Here is a 13,709-nt window from a genome sequence, read left to right on the forward strand (position 1 = left end):
TCTGGGTTATGGTGGTGTTCTGCCCCCATTTTAGTTCCTTAGTGATGGTTGTGCCGAGGAACCGAACACTTGGGACCCTGGAGACTTCGTTATCTCTTATGAGGATTGGGTGGAGAGGGGGTGGGCGTCTCCTATAGTCCACAACTAGTTCCACTGTCTTTGCTGCATTGAGGACTAAATTGTTATCTGTGCACCAGTTGCAGATCCTGTCTATCTCGCTGCGGTAGGCATCCTCCTTGTTGCCACTGATGAGTCCAATGATTGTGGTGTCGTCCGCAAACTTGATGACCTTGACAGAGTCATCAGTTGAGGTACAGCTGTTGGTGTACAGGGAGAACAGGAGCGGGGACAGGACACATCCTTGCGGAGCACCTATGATGGGACATTTCACATCGATCTAACAGGAAAATTGCATGGTGTGAGCCCGACATGAGAGGGATATGAAAGCTGACATATTTATTTCCTTATACACAATACCAGATGCCTGGCAGTCCTGCTGATCTCTTTGGGTGCAGTAGTGTCTGAGTCACACACCTGAGACATGCCCGCAGCTAATCCAGGCACACTTCAGTCAGATCACCTGATCTGCTGCATGCTTGTTCAGGGGCTATGGCTAAGGCCTCGTTCAGACTATACGCGCTGCCGTGCGCATTTTGGCAGCGCGTATAGTGTGCGACACGCAAGAACGGTAGAAGGGCATAGACAGCCCTTCTACCGTTCCCATCATATGTGCTGCGTGGCAGCGCGATTGCGCTATTGCGTACTGCACGCATTTTTTGTGAATCGCAGCGCAGATCCCATTCATTGTATGAATGGGATCTGCAGCGCAGCGCATAGGAGCGCAGATGGCTCCAGCTTCAGATTTTTGTGGGGGGCTCAAAGGTGGCACAAGGACTGGCAGGCGGTCATGACATCATGTGGGTGGGGCAAACTGTAATGTAGTTGTACCAGCTAATGTAGTTACATAAAAGAATATGAAGTAAATGTACATAATGACAGACAGCATGGTGTATATTGTACTGTCCCTATAAAGGGACCATAAGCAGTGCAATATAAAGGAAATCAAGACTTACTGGGGCTTCCTCCAGCCCCCCGTAGCTCGCAAGGTCCCCCAGCATCCTCTTGGTCCCTTCCATGGTCCTCCAGGTAAGTCCAGATTTCCTTTCTATTGCACTGCTCAGGGTCCATTTAAGTCCTGTAAACTGAATTGAAGCATCCATAGATTAAGGTTTGTACAGGTTTACAACTTTTCCAACCAACTATCGTTCAAACTTGTTGGTCGGACAATAAGTTGGGCGTGTGAACACTTAAACGACCAACTCATAAGAGGCGGTTTGCCCGATCCAACTTGGGGATCAGGTGGGACGACTATCGGGCAGATGACTTTCCAGTCAGTGAGTGTGCACAGACTACTTCTAGTCGTTTGACCAACTAATAGACGTGCAAACATATACAGTCGTTTGATACACTCCATTGTTCCACCCAGTCCATTGTCCACTAGCAAGTTGGTTAAACAACATACACTTGTGTTCAAAATTATTCAACCCCCAATGCTGTAAAGGGTTTTAGGGAATTTAGTGTACATTTGTAATTGTATTCAGAATGAAATCTTACAAGGACTTTTTAAAGAACCAAATGCAACTAAAATGACATCAATTGTTTTTGCAATACAGTATTAAATGTTTTTGTGCGATTTCTTCACTGACAAAATTATTTAACCCCTTAAAGACTACCACTCTTAAGAACAGAGGTTCATTCAAGTGTTTTCGATCAGGTATTGAAAACACCTGTGGATGTTAATGAGCAGCAATCCAGCATAATAAGCACCAATTAGGCAGATTTAAAATGACTGTGATACTCAGCTCCTTGATATTTACTGGTGTGTTCACAAACATGGTGAAGCCAAGAGAATGGTCCAGGAAGACAAGAAAAGAGGTGATTTCTCTTCACAGGAAGGGCAATGAATATAAGAAGATTGCAAAGATGGTAAACATACCAAGAGACACCATAGGAAGCATCATTCCCAAATTCAAGGCAAAGGGCACTGTTGAAACGCTACCTGGTCGTGGCAGAAAGAAGATGCTGACTTCCATTGCTGTGCGCTACCTGAAGCACAAAGTGGAGAAAAGTCCGTCTGACTGCTGAGGAACTGAAAAAGGATTTGTCAGATGCGGGTACTGAAGTTTCAGCTCAGACAATAAGGCGCACACTGCGTAATGAAGGCCTCCATGCCAGAACTCCCAGGCACGCGTGTATCAAAAAAGGGCGCCTGGAAAAAAGGTCGCGGCATAAAGCCAAAATTATAAGTTGTAATGTGAAACAATATTTTTTCGTTTATAGCCTATAAATGAAAATATAGTGCTAAATCGGTTCCATAAAACGGAAATGAAAAGGCAAAATACCGTCTATAACAACAAACGAATTCAGAAATGAAACGTCAAATAGCGTCTATACCAAAAAACGATATTTACACTTGTATTAAGCACAGTAAAACAATGGTAGATTTTACAGGTATTTTACTGCAATTATACCTAACTGTAGGCTCACACAGACGTCTTCCTATCCTTATCCCTAACCCCTAGACCCCCCCCCCCCCCCCTTTGTGTAAATATACATAATGTAATAAATTGTGTATATTACAAATATTGTACTGTAACTATACCTATCCCTACTCTCACACAGAACCCTCCCTGAACCTATCCCTAACCCCTAGACCCCCCTGGTGGTGCCTAACCTATATATATATATATATATATATATATATATATATATATATATATATATATATATATATATATATATATATATATATATATATATATATATATATATATATAGCTTTACAATCACGTACACATTAAAAATCTTAAAAGAACGGTAATATTAAAAGCGATATATTAGAAAACTATAAGCAATGCATTATAAGTGTAAAAATATTTAAGCATTATACGTATAAAAACGAATTTTAAATTATAAAATAAGTGTAAACGATAATTTACTTGTTACAGCCCTGAAAGCGAAATTTAAAAACGGAAAAATAAGTAAAAGCTTCTAATAAGCGAAGTTTAAAAACAAAAAAATAAGTAAACCACAAAGTTAAAATGAACTTGTAAACGGTATTTGTAATAAACCTTATTCTGTAAACAAAAACATTTGTTAACACGATCCCTGCAACCGCTATTTCTCGGGCGCCCTTTTTTATTGTCGGGCGCCCAATAGCCGATATTTTGCATTGCCGTCTATGGCGGCGCCCTTTTTGTCCATTAGCCATATGCGCCCTTTTTTTACTGGCCCGCCTAGCTGTCTCCAAATAATAAGAAGAGTCGACCGCAGTATGCCAAAAGTCATGTGGACAAACCACAAAAGCTTTGGGATATTTTTCTGCGGACTGATGAAACAAAATTAGAGCTGTTTGGGCCCCTGGATCAACGCTATGTTTGGAGGAGGAAAAATAAGGCCTATGAACACCTTGCCTACTGTGAAGCATGACGGGGGGGGGGTCAATCATGCTTTGGGGCTGTTTTGCTTCTGCAGGTACAGGGAAGCTTTAGCGTGTGGATTGGATGAAAATGTGATGCAGTCCATCACAAACCTGAGGCTTGGGAGACGTTGGACCTTTCAACAGGACAATGATCCCAAGCAGACCTCCAAGTCCACTAGCCTCCTTGCCGGTCTAATTCCTCCGGCAAGAAGGCAGCGCAGCACTTTTTTTAAAATTTATTTTTAAATCATGTAGCGAGCACAGGGCTCGCTACATGATAGACGCTGAGCAGCGGCAGCTATGCAGCCACTCCGATCGCTTCCGGCGATCGGAGTAAGCAGGAAATCCCGTTCAGAACGAGATTTCCTGCTGGGCTTCCCCGGTCGCCATGGCGACGAGGCGGGATGACGTCACCGTCGTCGGGACGTCATAGGGAATCCCGGGCCACCCCTCAGCGCTACTTGGCCCTGATTGGCCAGGCTGCGCAAGGGGTCTGGGGGGGGGGGGGGGGGGCGTCGCGACGTTGCGGATAGCGGCGGCAAAGTGCTAGCTGCTTGTAACAAAAAAAATTATGCAAATCGGCCCAGCAGGGCCTGAGAAATCCTCCTGCGCAGGTTACTCCGAACTGAGCTCGGGATAACCGGCAAGGAGGCTAGAGCATGGTTGCAGATTAAAGGCTGGAACATTTTGGAGTGGCCATCGCAGTCACCAGAATACGATTGAGAACCTCTGGTGTGACTTAAAGAAAGCAGTTGCAGCGCGCAAGCCTAAGAATGTGACTGAATTGGAGACTTTTGCCCATGAAGAATGGGCTAAGATACCCGTAGATCACTGCAAGACACTTGTGTCACGCTATGCTTCATGTGTAAAAGCTGTTATAACTGGAAAAGGATGTTGTACTAAGTACTAAGAATGAATGTCACTTGGGGGTGGAATAAAGCTGATAATGATGTGAGCACAGAAAAGACATTTGTAGTTATTTCATTATAAATGTGATGTTATATTTGTCTGACTTACAAGTGCATATTTGATTTAATTGTAAACAAGATGACTGAAATGATCAAAATCAATGTCAAACTGGCCAAAACACTAAATTTCAGTGGGGGTTGAATAATTTTGTACACAACTATATAAATTAGTTTATCAGCCGTTCTGTTGGTCAGTGTGTACAGGACGTTTAAACAACTTGTTATTTGCTCTTAAAGTTGTTCAAAAGACCAAACCAAACGACTATCAGGCAATGAGCTGGACGTGTGTACTTGTTTTTCCAGCACATTCCACAAATGACCAATCAGACTGATCTGGGGAAATTGGAGGCTGAATAAAACGATTCATCAGACCGGCCTGCCTTCTTTTATGGGTCAGCGGTCTTGTTCTGATGGTCGTGTGCCCATTGTATAGATATATACAGGCGTTATCGCTCAAATGCACTGGCCTTACAGTACTACTTACTGCCCAGTGGAAGTTTGGAAAAGCTCCCACAACGCAGCGTCTTGTGCCCTAAATAAATGGCCTTTTCGGTAAACACCACATATGATCATACAGGAGACAGGGCATTTCTATGCCGCTTTTAATCCTTTTCGTTTGTAGGATATCTGGCTCTGGTAATAATCTGGATATCCTTCATAGGCTAGTTTTGTTTGAGAAAAGAATATTTTTGTATCTCTCCTATAAATCCGTCTGCTATCTCCATGGCCAATTTATGTGTTACAGACTTCCGATGTATACGTTTTGGGGGATGGGGTGGGTGACCGCTGCCTTGACATGGGAATAACAACGGCCAGAAGCTGCCCTCTCTTCATCAGATATACCGGTGTGTTTATCTCCATATTTACAGGTGAAGACCTGCAGGAACCGTGAATCCTCAGACTGTATATCATTATAGATGCTTTTCACTGAAGCCGCAGTACATACGGGATGAATAGGACACGGAAGCCACGTACCAGCAGATCTCACAACCATCTCTCCTTATTATGCTCCTTTCATCTCATTCAGTGTTTGTGGAATTCACTTCAATGGGCCTGCTTTGTGCGGCTCAAGTGTTTAATGATATCATCCAAAGCAAGCGATTCCTCCTCTCCTGATCCTGCCTCTTCTGAGCCAAAGGAGGAGGAAACTAATACAAGGAACAACATGCTTTATATGCAGCAAGAAAGGGGTATTTCTTTCATTTTAATGAAAGTAATAATGTGATTGGCTGGCAGTAAATGCTCCCATATTTACAGGGAAGGGAAGGGTAATTCTCACAGCTTATCACACTTTAGCTTCAAGTAGTGTAGTGGCCGGGACTGGAGATGGCCAATAAGACACACATAATTCCAGCATGCAATTTGTCTGCAGCTTGGGACTGAGCCAATCAATGCGCTAAATTTCACCACCAGAAGTCAGAACCATCTCACTGGCTCTCTGTTACCTGGACACCACTGGGGCCACCAGGAACCACAGCAAGCCCCGCCTCACTGGCTCTCTGTTACTAGGACACCACTGGGGCCACCAGGAACCACAGCAAGCCCCGCCTCCCTGGCTCTCTGTTACCTGGACACCACTGGGGCCACCAGGAACCACAGCAAGCCCCGCCTCCCTGGCTCTCTGTTACTAGGACACCACTGGGGCCACCAGGGACCACAGCAAGCCCCGCCTCCCTGGCTCTCTGTTACCTGGACACCACTGGGGCCACCAGGAACCACAGCAAGCCCCGCCTCCCTGGCTCTCTGTTACTAGGACACCACTGGGGCCACCAGGAACCACAGCAAGCCCCGCCTCCATGGCTCTCTGTTACTAGGACATCACTGGGGCCCCCAGGAACAACAGCAAGCCCCGCCCCCCTGGCCCTCTGCTACTCAGCCACTACTGGGCCACCAGGAACCACAGCCAGCCCCACCTCCCTGCCTCTCTGTTACTAGGACACCACTGGGGCCACCAGGAACCACAGCAAGCCCCGACTCCCTGGCTCTCTGTTACTAGGACACCACTGGGGCCACCAGGAACAACAGCCAGCCCCACCTCCCTGGCTCTCTGTTACTAGGACATCACTGGGGCCACCAGGAACCACAGCCAGCCCCACCTCCCTGCCTCTCTGTTACTAGGACACCACTGGGGCCACCAGGAACCACAGCAAGCCCCGACTCCCTGGCTCTCTGTTACTAGGACACCACTGGGGCCACCAGGAACCACAGCAAGCCCCGACTCCCTGGCTCTCTGTTACTAGGACACCACTGGGGCCACCAGGAACAACAGCCAGCCCCACCTCCCTGGCTCTCTGTTACTAGGACATCACTGGGGCCACCAGGAACCACAGCCAGCCCCACCTCCCTGCCTCTCTGTTACTAGGACACCACTGGGGCCACCAGGAACCACAGCAAGCCCCGGACTCCCTGGCTCTCTGTTACTAGGACACCACTGGGGCCACCAGGAACAACAGCCAGCCCCACCTCACTGGCTCTCTGTTACTAGGACATCACTGGGGCCCCCAGGAACAACAGCAAGCCCCGCCCCCCTGGCCCTCTGCTACTCAGCCACTACTGGGCCACCAGGAACCACAGCCAGCCCCACCTCCCTGCCTCTCTGTTACTAGGACACCACTGGGGCCACCAGGAACCACAGCAAGCCCCGCCTCCCTGGCTCTCTGTTACTAGGACACCACTGGGGCCACCAGGAACCACAGCAAGCCCCGCCTCCCTGGCTCTCTGTTACTAGGACATCACTGGGGCCCCCAGGAACAACAGCAAGCCCCGCCCCCCTGGCCCTCTGCTACTCAGCCACTACTGGGCCACCAGGAACCACAGCCAGCCCCACCTCCCTGCCTCTCTGTTACTAGGACACCACTGGGGCCACCAGGAACAACAGCCAGCCCCACCTCCCTGGCTCTCTGTTACTAGGACATCACTGGGGCCACCAGGAACAACAGCCAGCCCCACCTCCCTGCCTCTCTGTTACTAGGACACCACTGGGGCCACCAGGAACCACAGCAAGCCCCGACTCCCTGGCTCTCTGTTACTAGGACACCACTGGGGCCACCAGGAACCACAGCAAGCCCCGACTCCCTGGCTCTCTGTTACTAGGACACCACTGGGGCCACCAGGAACAACAGCCAGCCCCACCTCCCTGGCTCTCTGTTACTAGGATATCACTGGGGCCACCAGGAACCACAGCCAGCCCCACCTCCCTGCCTCTCTGTTACTAGGACACCACTGGGGCCACCAGGAACCACAGCAAGCCCCGGACTCCCTGGCTCTCTGTTACTAGGACACCACTGGGGCCACCAGGAACCACAGCAAGCCCCGCCTCCCTGGCTCTCTGTTACTAGGACATCACTGGGGCCCCCAGGAACAACAGCCAGCCCCACCTCCCTGGCCCTCTGCTACTCGGCCACTACTGGGCCACCAGGAACCACAGCAAGCCCCACCTCCCTGGCCCTCTGCTACTCGGACACCACTGGGGACACCAAGGACCACAGCCAGCCCCGCCTCCCTAGCTTTCTGTTATCCAATCACCGCTCTCTTGCAGTCAGCAGCAAACTGAATGAACTTTGTTGACGTATTTTGTGTATGTACATATTGTTTAGAACTAAGCCTACTAAATGACATTAAAATAATATAACAAAACACTGTGCATTCCCTTCGAGATGATTTGCAGGAACAGTTGAACAGGATAAGTGATGGCATTCAAGGCAAAAACACCAAGGTCTCTGGAGTGCAGGCAATTTCTTGCAGAATAACAAAACTAGGCAGCGACATAAAAGATGCATCTCACAGCTGGGAAGTACAAAAGCAGCATATGCTTCAGCAGCCTCACGACGCCCAGTGAAAGCAGCAACCTCACCTCATGCCACTCCGTACATCCCTCAGAAACCCTCAACAACGAACTGCATCCTCAAAACAGCTAGGAGATCCTCAGAGAAAGATGCATCTCACAGCTGGGAAGTACAAAAGCAGCATATGCTTCTGCAGCCTCATGGCGCCCAGTGAAAGCAACCTCACCTCATGCCACTCCGTACATCCCTCAACAACGAACTGCATCCTCGAAACAGCTAGGATGTCCTCAGAAAAAGATGCATCTCACAGCTGGGAAGTACAAAAGCAGCATATGCTTCAGCAGCCTCATAGCACCCAGTGAAAGCAGCAACCTCACCTCATGCCACTCCGTACATCCCTCAGAAACCCTCAACAACGGGCATCATCCTCAAAACAGCTAGGAGATCCTCAGCGAAAGATGCGTCTCACAGCTGGTGGATGTACCGGAGCAGCATATGCTTCAGCAGCCTCATGGCACCCAGTGAAAGCAGTAACCTCTCATCATGCCACTCCGTACAGACCTCAGAAAATCTCAGCAATGGGCTTCATCCTCAAAACACCTAGGAGGTCCTCAGAGAAAGATGCGTCTCACAGCTGGGAAGTACAAAAGCAGCATAAGCTTCAGCAGGCTTATGGTGCACAGTGTGGGCAACGGTCAACCTCAACTCACGCTACTCTGTACATCCCTTAGAAAGCTGCAACAACGGGCTTCATCCTGAAACCACCTAGGAGATCCTCAGAGAAAGATGCATCTCACAGCTGGGAAGTACAGGAGCAGAATATGCTTCAGCAGCCTCACAGCCCACAGTGCAGCCAATTTCACCTCATGCCACTCCGTACATCCCTCAGAAAGCCTCAGCAATGGGCTTCATCCACAAAATACCTAGAAGGCCCTCAGAGAAAGATGTGTCTCACAGCTGGGAAGTACAACAGCGGCATATGCTTCAGCAGCCTTACGGCCCCCAGTGCAGGCAAACTCACCTCATGCCACTCCGTGCCTCCCTCAGAAGCCTCAGCAACGAACTGCATCCTCAAAACACCTAGGAGGTCCTCAGAGAAAGTGGTGTCTTACAGCTGGGAAGTACAGGAGCAGCATAAGCTTTAAAAACCTCACAGAAAAAGCACTTATATCGACAAAAGTCAAATTCCTTCTTCACAGTAATGCTTGCTCCGCTATGTTTAGGAGGCTACATGCGCAGGTACACCCACCTTGTGTATACAGACTGCAGAGAGCCTCAGGTGGTCTTGTGCATCACCCTAAGGGAGTATCTGAGATTTTCACCAAATTCTACTCTAGCCTGTATCCAGCCTCGGATGCACCCAGGCCCCAGGACTGGATTCATGATCCACCCCTTCCAAAGCTCTCAGAAGAGGAAGCATCCACCTAGAGCTCTCTATTTTCTCAAGATTCTAGCCACAATTAAAACCCTCCATTCAGCTAAGACTCCGGGCCCAGGTGGGTTTCTCCCTCCAATTTAAAACCTTTGCCCATATTCTGACCCCCTATCTTGTGAGACTGTTTAATGCCATACTGGGCGGTAATACGTTTCCACCAGAACTGCAACTAGCTAACTTATCTCTTCAGCATAAGCCATAAATAACAACTTCAAACTTTTTACTAAATCCCTAGCCATTCACTTAGCTAAAGTAATAGCTCCTCTGATGTACCAGGAACAATCTGGCTTCATCCCATGTGGACAGGCTACAGACAATATTCGCTTAGCATTAAACATCATTCAAGATGCAGAGATTGAACATCTTATGCTTCTGAGCCTTGATCATCAGAAGGCGTTTGACTTTGTTTCATGGTCCTACTTAAACTCCTACATTTTTCAGGAGGCTATGAGAAAGCGTTATCAGCAATATGTGATCAAACACAGACATGGATTTGTATTCCTGGTTGTGAGTGACTCATGTGTCTTCCCTATAGCCAGTAGCACCAGGCAAGGTTCCCCTCTTTCATCCCTGCTCTTTGCGCTTGCGATGGAGCCCCTGGTTGTAGTTGTGAAGAACTCCGATGATATTAAGGGCTACTTTGTGGATAGTATAGGTTAGTCTTTATGCTGATGATGGTTTCTTTTTAATCTTCCAACAGCTTACTTCCCTTCCTACCTTACTGCAAATTGTGCATCATTTTGAAAACTGCTCTGGCCTGAAGGCCAACATGTAGAAAACAGTAGTTATGCCAATAGGCCTGGCACCTAACGCATACAAACTTCTAGAGGCAAATTTTCCATTTACCTGGAGTATTCAAAAGTTAAAATATTAATGCTCACCTTCTCTCCTTACAGTTTATAAAGTAAACTCCTCCCCCCCCCTCTCCCATTATTTAAAGCAGGAGGATCAGCCATACTATGTCAGGGAGAAAAAAAACACATATATAAGTAGATAAATACTTGATCTACTCACATAACAGATGTATTGTAATGTCCACATTTTGATTTCAGTGAATTTTATATAGTAAATTAAGAGGATTCTGTTCCTGGAGGGAACCATGTATTTTGTCCACAGCTGAGGCTAAATATGAAGTCATTCTTCCCTTAAATTTTTTTTAATTTTCTCCTCCAATCGCTGAGTCACCTCAGCCTTGCTTGTAAACACAACTGAGCAGGGGATCATGTTTCAGATAAGCAGCTAGGCAGGGAGATAAAAGAAAGAGGAGGAATAGATTATAGATAAAAAGAACCCCCAGGATAGTCTGGCAAAAACTTTGCCTCTGGAAGTTTGTTAAAAAGCAAGTTAAGATTTTAGGTATAAGCAGATTCAGCGGTTTCTGTCTGCCTCCTCTCGGGGACCCCCTCTTTCCCCCGTACAATATTTGAAGAATTATACAAAATGTCCTACATTCCCCTGCCCATTGCATGTCTTAAACCCTTCTGATTGACCACCATTGTCCTCAAACCCCTACAGGTGTCTCTTTATGGGAACAAGAGTTACAGAATACATTCCCGTATAAACAATGGGAAAAATGATATGTGAATATTGCTAGAAGCTCCAAATCCCAAAATGTTACTGAGACCTCTCTTAAAGTACTCATCAAGTGCTATAATACCTTCATAAACTTCCTTCTTCTGCCGCCGACTCTTGCTTTAGAGGTTGTTGTGACCCTGGTTCACTGTTCCAAATCTTTTAAGAATGTCCTGAAGCTCAGAAATTGTGGAAGCGTGTACAAGATCTTCTTAATTTAGTTCTGCCGGTTGCCATCACTGTTTACAAAAACCTGGCTTTACTCTCAAGGTCTCCTCCACAGATACTTAGGGCATTTCATCCCTTGATCTTTATCTTCATTATTACAACTCAATGGCTGGTAGCCCTGAATTGGAAAAAGAGACTCCATTCCATTGTATCTGCTTGTGCCTTGCCTTGATCAGATTATGATGACTATGAAATTAGCCTACACACTACAAGATAACTATTCCTTGTTTTTTGGTAAATTGGAAGAATGGATGATCTATCAAAGTGTGGATACTAATATTTCCAGCTTAGCTGCCTATCTACTTGAGCTCATTGAGGGTGGGATGGAGTGGCAGCCCCTTGGGGTTTATTCCAGTTGTAGGGTGGTCGTGGCACGTGAATCTGCAGCTGTTTTGTTGTTCTATTCGTTTTTATGTTCATTTTATGGTATACCCAAGTCATTAATAATCAGTCAAGACTTTTTTACTCTTGAGCCAACTACCATCTGATGTGTACTCCCCTTTGACTTACTGTTATATAATTCTAAATGATACCGAGTATGACATTCAAATCCCTACACAATCTGGGCCCTGGATACATGAAGGACTTGCTGAAGCTGCACCACACCTCTCACAACCTCATATCAGCAGGATCCATAAACTTGGTCACTCCCAGAGTGCACCTCAAAACCTTTGGAGACAGAGCTTTCTGTCATGCTGCCCCTACTCTTTGGAATTCCCTACCACACCCAGCAAAGACAGTCCAAACCCTGGAGCTATTAAAAATTCAGACTGAAAAGCCACCTGTTTAGCCTGGCATTTACAGATTTGAAGAATACTTCCTCTGTGCCAAAACTGACCAATCAACCAAATACTGGTCTGAGCCATGCTTATGTGCCTTGAGTCCTACAGAAGAAAAGCTCTTTACAAATGTTTGTTGTTGTAATATCTGCCGTTGGCATTCATAAACTTGACTGCTCTATACTGGAGTCTCAACAAAACTTGAGTAAACATAAATTTGCATGCAAAACAAAATCACGGACCATCTGTTAGGTTGTAAAGATACACAGAAACAAGAAACAACATCAATTTCTCAGTCCATCTCTGTAGAGGAAGCCCGTACAAGGCCCGCCACTCGTTCTCCTCTTCTCCGGAAACGAGAATTGGCTGCAGAGGAGGGAACGTACACTGGAGACATTCATCGGTAAAGTCACTTAATTTCTACAACTCAGCTCAGCTGCCGAAACCTGTCGGTAAATATTGGTGTCAATCTGTCGCTTTGCCTGCTCTTTACACCCAGAGTGTGTTGGGGTTGAGGGCAACTGTGAGGTCATCGGGAACTCATGGAATTAAATTTACGTGTGCCCTGCCAATCCTAAACCTCCCCGATTTTGTCCGGCAGAGAGACCGCAATATGAATATATTTATATATGCTCTGTAGACCCCTGGCACAAGCGACTTTGAGTTTGTTTATTCAGAGCTGTTCAAATTGGTCCAAAAACCAATAAAGAGTCTGAGAATCCCCAGTATGTCGGAAGCATACAGATCAGCATATCGGTGAAATACAACACATGGCAGCAAATCAGGCTTGTTGTCTGAAACCTACAGTACCAGGAAACACAATGTAATGACTTGTTCCTACCGCATCTCTCTGTATGCATCAATAGTCCTAACCATCTCCAATTATGTCCAACGTGCAGCTGTGTGCGCTGCAAAACCCGCGACAACAACGGCGAGAACCGTAATGCAAAGTGACACTTCCTCAACCGCCGGACGACTTCAAGGTCAATGCGTTCTGAATAGGTGTGCAGTCCCTGTCCCCATGTGTGGTCCTGTCTAAAGGAGAATTCTAGCTTCATTATGAAATGGCCATAAATGTAGACGGTTTCTGCACATCTTTCTACACTTACAATTTAGAAAACATTATAAAAAAATTGTCTTTACATTTCCATCATCAGCCAGCTAAGAATTTAATAGAAATTGAAATGCACTTCTTTTGGACCATAGCAGCAGTTTTCAGTGAATCTTGTTTGGAGGACTGTGGCCATGATACTGTCAAGAAACTCCTACCTTGCTGTATTTCCTGCGTTTCATATATATATATACAAAAGCAATGACAAGTAAAAACTAATACAGTTCATGATTTGGGAGAATCGAGAAGTAGTAGTACGACAATGGATGACTGAGGTTTAACCAATCACAAGACAGATGAGGACTGTAAGCCCGCCCCCACTTGGGTCTACAGGGTCTCCCAAGGTAGGA

At 46.6% G+C, this 13,709-nt stretch overlaps 1 protein-coding gene across 7 annotated transcripts in view; it reads right to left on the bottom strand.

Annotated features, from left to right (window-relative positions):
* Window positions 1-13,709, bottom strand: part of IQSEC1 (IQ motif and Sec7 domain ArfGEF 1) — a 1,051,066-nt gene that overhangs the window by 1,011,424 nt on the left and 25,933 nt on the right. The gene's annotated exons all lie outside the window — the stretch shown is intronic.

Source organism: Hyperolius riggenbachi, chromosome 9 (assembly GCF_040937935.1).
Source record: "Hyperolius riggenbachi isolate aHypRig1 chromosome 9, aHypRig1.pri, whole genome shotgun sequence".
In the NCBI taxonomy this organism is placed as follows: Eukaryota; Metazoa; Chordata; class Amphibia; order Anura; family Hyperoliidae; genus Hyperolius; species Hyperolius riggenbachi.